The sequence below is a fragment of the Pinus tabuliformis genome, chromosome 6 (assembly GCF_031772625.1).
Source record: "Pinus tabuliformis cultivar Carrire ecotype Pingquan chromosome 6, CPIR1, whole genome shotgun sequence".
NCBI lineage: Eukaryota > Viridiplantae > Streptophyta > Pinopsida > Pinales > Pinaceae > Pinus > Pinus tabuliformis.
This window is the reverse complement of record NC_142292.1, coordinates 1,743,039,202-1,743,045,977: the sequence shown is the minus strand read 5'-3', so window position 1 is coordinate 1,743,045,977 and position 6,776 is coordinate 1,743,039,202.

Here is a 6,776-nt window from a genome sequence, read left to right as displayed (position 1 = left end):
TGTTGCTCTTGTAAGATGCTGACTGTGATGGGACAATGAGAAAGTATTGAGGGAGAAAACATATTGGGCATAGTACATAGAGTTAGGAGGCAAGGGGTAGGAGGTTGGGAAGTAGAAGTGCATAATGTTCAATGGTAAGAGAGAGAAGCAAGGCTTTGTATAATGGGAAAGTCCAAGTGATAATGACTAGGAGAGTGAGGCCTCAGAATGCGTTATGCACAATTCCTAAGAGGGGGTCTCAAGGTTGAGCACAGATTTCCACAAGGTGTGTGAGATGACCTCAATATCCACTAGGAGTGCGCAATCTACAATGAAAGGTAAGGTTGATCATGGATTGCACAGTGGGAGAGTGTAAGCAACAAGGGTTGAGCGACTCTGCTCTGAAGGTGCACAATGCACAATAAAGGGATTTTTCCTTGGGATGGACACAATTCACATATTTAGGAGACAAGGATCTCATCAATTAGGCTTAGGAGTGCACAATGTGCTCATCATTTAGCTGGAAATCAAATGTTCTCATAACTTGTGCATGATGTGAGGACAAGGAGGAACTCCAAAATTGAATAAGTGTGAGACCAATAGGACGAAAGAGTGAGAGTAAGAGAATACAAACAGGTTCTCAACATGATCACACACACATATGTGATCAATCATATCACAATAATATGCATAGTGCCCAAAACCAATATGTATGCATTGAAATGACAGCAAAGTGACCCAAGTGATAACTATAATGAGAAAGTGTGCTATGCCATGGGAATGTGTCCAACACATGTTCTTGTGATAGATATGATTAACTAATGCAAGAGAGAGCATTGGAATTGCCTATAGGAGATTTGTTAGGACTATGTATAACAAAAAAGACACTTCCACTAACAAAATACAACACTTAGGGTCTCTTTGAAAAGAAACTTAAACACTTAGGAAACTCAAATATCAAGCATAGAACAACTTCATGTCTTGAAAAAACATATCACATGATAGATAGGAGGCTCCAAAATTTGAACGTAGCCAAAATTTGGAGGGGGGTTGTAGCCGTTACAACATGATTTTACAATGTCTTATTGATAAACTATTTTTATTATTGGTTAAGTTGGCTTGTAGAATAATTAATACATATTACTTGTGTGTCATTATAGTTACTTCAGGATCAATCCTTACTAATTGTTTGTTGATATTATTGTTCACTTACTGCTACAAATTTATAATCTAGTGTTGGTGCATAATACTAGTTAGCTGTTTTGACATTTGATACTGTATGTTATGTAGTTAATGAATTAGTTGATTCCAATTTGATTGATGGTTGTGTGTGGTTGTTTTGAATTATTTTGTGCAAGTGAGGAATCAATTTCAAGGACTGCCATTTATTTTCCATGTTAGAGTGTTCTTAAAGTAGTGAGTGCTATTTTTTTTTGCAAAGGTGATTTCATTTCCAACAATGTGCAGAGTGTTGTTTTTATGCCAATGAGGGTCAGACAGTTAGAATTTTGTTGAATTGATTTCCATTCTTACAAATGTGAAGAATTATAAAAACTTTTGATTTGATTGAGTGCGAAGTTATTGTATAAAAAAACTTAGTGATAACTACAGATTAGTCAATTTTAATCATCAGTTATTACCTATAAATATTATGCATAATATCCTTGAGATAAAAATACTTACCCTAATTAATAATTATGTGCTAACAATTAATTTATTTTATTAAAACAATTAATTCACCCAACACTTATGTTATCTTAATTATTGTTTTAATTATAATTTTCCCCAAACTTGTAACTATAAAACCTTTATTAGTTAATATTTTCCTGATAGTGTAAAACTCTTATGATACCATTCTTCAATTTTCAAGAATGTTAAGTGAATATTGTATTTAACTATACATGGGATGAAATCCATATTTTTATTTTCGTATTCAATCTTGCACTTGAATTGGAAATTGTAATATTTAATGTTATGTATTATATATATGATGATTAATTAAAGAATTACCAAGGTAATGAATTTGGGTCATGTTTACAATAATGTCTTATTATTATTAAGACATGGGACAACCCACCGTGTGTAATCAAATTACGCCAAACATGAGTATTATTTTATTTGTGGATGAAAAGAATACCATGCATGTTGTATATAGTATTATACATTTAATATCTCAAAAATTAGTGTTGTTTTCATTTTGGGTATTTCTCACTAGGATCACATGTAGTATCCATAACCAGTATCCTTATTGGTGTTCCAATTGGTATTTAATCAGTGTAAAGTAATTTAAGAATATGATATTATTGATATCCATCTACAAAATACAATATTGAATTTTGGTATTTGTTTAAAATCCAATTACTCTTTCACCGCTTAGGATAGGAAGATGGGATGGGAATATGTCAATGTTGGACTTGTGTTGGGATTGCTAGCAACTCAACAAGGTAAAGTTTTTCTTTTGTATTTGTAGATAGAATATCGAAAATGACACATTTCATTTCGTACAAGACTAGCAATGCAGCACATATAACTATTTTATTCTTTAGAGATTGTTCATTTGCATGCTTTACTAAGAGGCATAACATTTGATATGAAAATCAAGATTACTAATAGTTTTGGAAGACTTTATGGAAAAAATTTACATGATTTTAATACATTGTTGCATGCCCTTTGTAGAGTGATGCACAAATTGAAGTAACTGATATAAGTATTGGAATTATACTAATATATCTGGTAAAAGGAAAAAATAGTTTGTCTTTCATTTATCAGTATGGAACCTAACTTCATATATGAACATCATATTTATTAATCATTTTTAGAGGACCACGTGGAAAACAATTTAACATGAGATTGTAAATTAGTTTTTCATATCGTTTTAGAGCGATAGTTTATATAAGTCTTATAAATCCACTAATATTTCTAGTTACAGAGAAACCAAGGATCGAGATTTAGGGTGGGTGGTGCAAAGTTTGTATATAACAATTTAGTGAAAAAATCAAAGTGTAAGATTAAATTGTGGATATGTGAAGAACATGATAGATTTTCCCAACTTACATGAAGCACAAAAGAGACATATATGTAGAGTCCTTTGTTGAGCATACATAGAGAGTGTAGAAATACGTGTTATAATAATAAGATCCCACTGAATGGGAGGCACAATGATAATGTAATGAAGAATGAACAATGAGAGGAAATCAAGGAAGATATTCAAAATTAGATTTGGTTTAACATTACAATAGCATATGTCTTTTTTTTATATAGATATTTCAAATGGTTATAAGATCTAACTATTTCTTATTCCAGAAGAGAAGAGTTGCTTCAATAATTATCTCAATCATCATTTAACAATAACTTAATGCCTGATACTTTGTCATTATAATCTAACACACCTTATAAAGATTTACACTTTGAAAGAAAAACTTGCTAACATTAACACAACTTAAATATAATGAGACATTCTTTAGAAGTTTCATCTTTAAAAATAATGCTTGGTGAAATAAGACTCTTTCAAGTTTCTCCCCATGCAACTAAAATGTATAATATTCTACTTGTGATTTAATTTTTCCTTCATCATTGTACATCATTAGCACATGAAATATTTTGTAACCCTAATAAAGGTATGATGTTGAGCTTCCAAGCCTTAGATCTCCCGTGAACTATTAGAAAACAATCCCCATATGTATGTCTCATAATCCCAATCATGTATGGTTTCTTTGATCCACCGTAATCCTTGATAATTGAGAAACTATTTTTCTTCCACTACATCCCTACTTTTCTTAAAATTTTGGGTCCTATGGGTCCTCCTAATTATATTTTTTCATATCTATATGTAGACAATTGTCTTTAACTTGTTTAAGTTACTAGAGTTGAGTAGTGACTTCCATCATATTAGGCTAATCATCTTTCTTGTCAGCAAGGCATATAAAATTCAATTCAAAAACACTACTAACAATTTCATTAACAATAGGATTACAATCAATATCTGGGTTATAATCCATGAGTTCTTGTGAAATTCCTCATTGAATTTTGGACATGGATAAGTTTGCAAGCCTAATAGCTCATTTCTCTCATGCTATGTTGAAACTTTTCATAGCAGGAATTAGCTATACTAGAAATATATTGTTGTAAACATCATTCTTGCCTCTCTTTGTTCTAAGCTTCTTAAGGGCTCTCACATGATACCAATATCATTCTCATATTTTCTTTTGAAATTTTGAGTAAAATGGCTAGCTGAACAATTCTCAAAGTCCTCATTGACCAAATGGCCAATCCTATTGTGGCCTTTACCTCAAACATACCTTAATAGTTAATATAGAAATAAAATATCCCACCCCCCACCCCTTCAACCCCCCAACCCCTATGATAAAAAAACAGAAACATTTTCTCACTAACAAAGCTAGCCTTTTTGTCTAGATCATAAGGAATTACAGTTGTAATTGGGTCATTGATGGTTCTCATCACATTTAGTCTATAAATTATGTTTGCATCCTTTATGGTTTGCCTCTAAGAGTAATTTAAATATATAAGGACTATAATAAAAATATTCTTGATGGTAGTTCCAAGATAAGCTTCATCTATCTCTTTTATTTTAGTTTAAACCTTGAAGATATTTCCTTTATAGTGAAGAAATTTCCTTTGCAGTGAATTTCTATTACTCTCCTTTGTGTGCAACAATATTCATAGGATTCTCAGTTCGATTAAAAATAACTTTGAAGGGCCTCAACTTCATGTCATTTTGGAGGGTTTGATTCCATTAATCATTGGAAATAATATGATTTTGGTTATGTTTCCACACAAGCATATAGGAACAAGTAGTTCAAAGATCAATTCCAATAGAAAAGCATCTTCCCTTAGCCATTTTTTATAAGAAGGAAGTTATTGAACTCTCAAAAAATATGAAAAATATAATTATTGCAATAGTGTCAACTAAACAATGATAGAAGGAACTCAAAAAAATCAAGAAGTTCTTCCATCCACACTGTGGCAAAAAAATACTTGTCCTTCACTATGTAGCAACACTAAGATACCTCTTATGCAAAAATACTACTTAACAAACAACAAGTGTTTGTTTAGTTTTTTTCCAAAAGATAGTCATTTATGATAGGATCATGTCTTCTATCTAGTTAAAAAGATGCATCTCTTTGCATATTTTGCTTGATGGAGAAGAAAAGGTGGTCATGTTCATGTGCCTAATAGCTATTCAAAAAGGTAATATATCTTGAGCCACATCATGAGACCACAACCTTCGATCCAATGGAACCTTCTTGATTTAGCAATAAATGAGGTAATGGAAACTATGCGTATTGTTAATTTTTCTTAGGGATATATTGTTCTTTTCTTTCATAATTTCATTTCTTCATTAACACATTACATTCACCCCATATCATCAAAATTATTCAGGGTTATATCATTATTCAACAACATATGCAATTATGTAGAAAGAACAATAAGAACATCATCAATGCAATGGAACATAAAGGAACAATAGAAGAAACTTAGCATTCACACAATGAGACACCAAGATTGGTCGGAGACCAGGGAAAACCCCACTATGGGAAAAACCATTTCAAATTCTTCTTCTTATTAGATCATCATCAAATGATTCAGAAAAGGAGAGTATACTGAAAAAACTAATACAAAATTCATGAATAAACCCAACAAATCTTGTACTTAAAATATTGATTATGAAGTTTGTACTAAACTATCACTGACTGTAGTCAACTACCAAACCCTGCAGTCACTATGAAAAATCTTCGGACAACTGAGATTTCATATTTTAGTTCCCAATCACATGGAGGAGGATTCATCCAAGTGACTTTAGCAGCCTAGTCACACCCTTAAGCCTAGTGAGCGAGCAACTAGGATTGGATTTGATCTATGGAGAGTGAGTGACTGTGTCTGTGAAAACGATAACTCTCAATCGAATTCTTAGTGAGATTTCCATGCAAATTAAAGGATCCAGATGCACACATGAGACTCTATGAGAGCGACTATGGTTGAGATCATTATGTGTTGTGCCTTCGACTGTGGCCTAAAACCCTAGATTTAAAATGTGAGCTTCAGACCCTACCATTTCACCTCAGAGTGAACCTATTCCTCTGTAGACGGGCCTGATACTTGTGTGAGCCAAAAATGAAGATAGAAGAGTGTCTCATGATTGTGTCTGAATGAGGTAGAGGTCACTTTTATTTATGGCCTTCCAAGAGGGTCCACTTTGCTTTAGCATCGACCTTATCAAATATGCACATGTGGGTTTTCATTCATAAATACACTTTCCCTTATCCAATTTGAGTGATATTTAGGTTGATTTTGGTCCTCTCGAAAATAGGAATTCAATGAAAATATTATCTTAATTAAGTGAGCTATCCAAATTTGAATTTGACTGCAGTTTCATATTTTTAACACTCCCTCTCAACTAGGGAGAATTCCAATTAACAATATGTGTCCATCGATCAACATGTCATCCTACAATTATATTCTATCCATTATCAAGTATATCATCATCTCGTATCATCACTCATCATCTTGATTCATCTCTTGTTTATTCCTGCTTATCTCTTGATTTTTCCTACTCATGTGTTAAACATTATGAAATCTAAAGGAAGAAGAATGTTGACATTAGAGTGGAGATCAATCTACCACCCTCTATCCATCGGGTTACTACCCAGAATATTTTCCAATAGGCTACTACATAGGGATATCATCAATGGGGAGTCAATTTACATCATCATCAGAGATCATATCATCAGGGAGAACATCTTAACCTAGAAACCAATGAAAACGAGGAACATTCTATT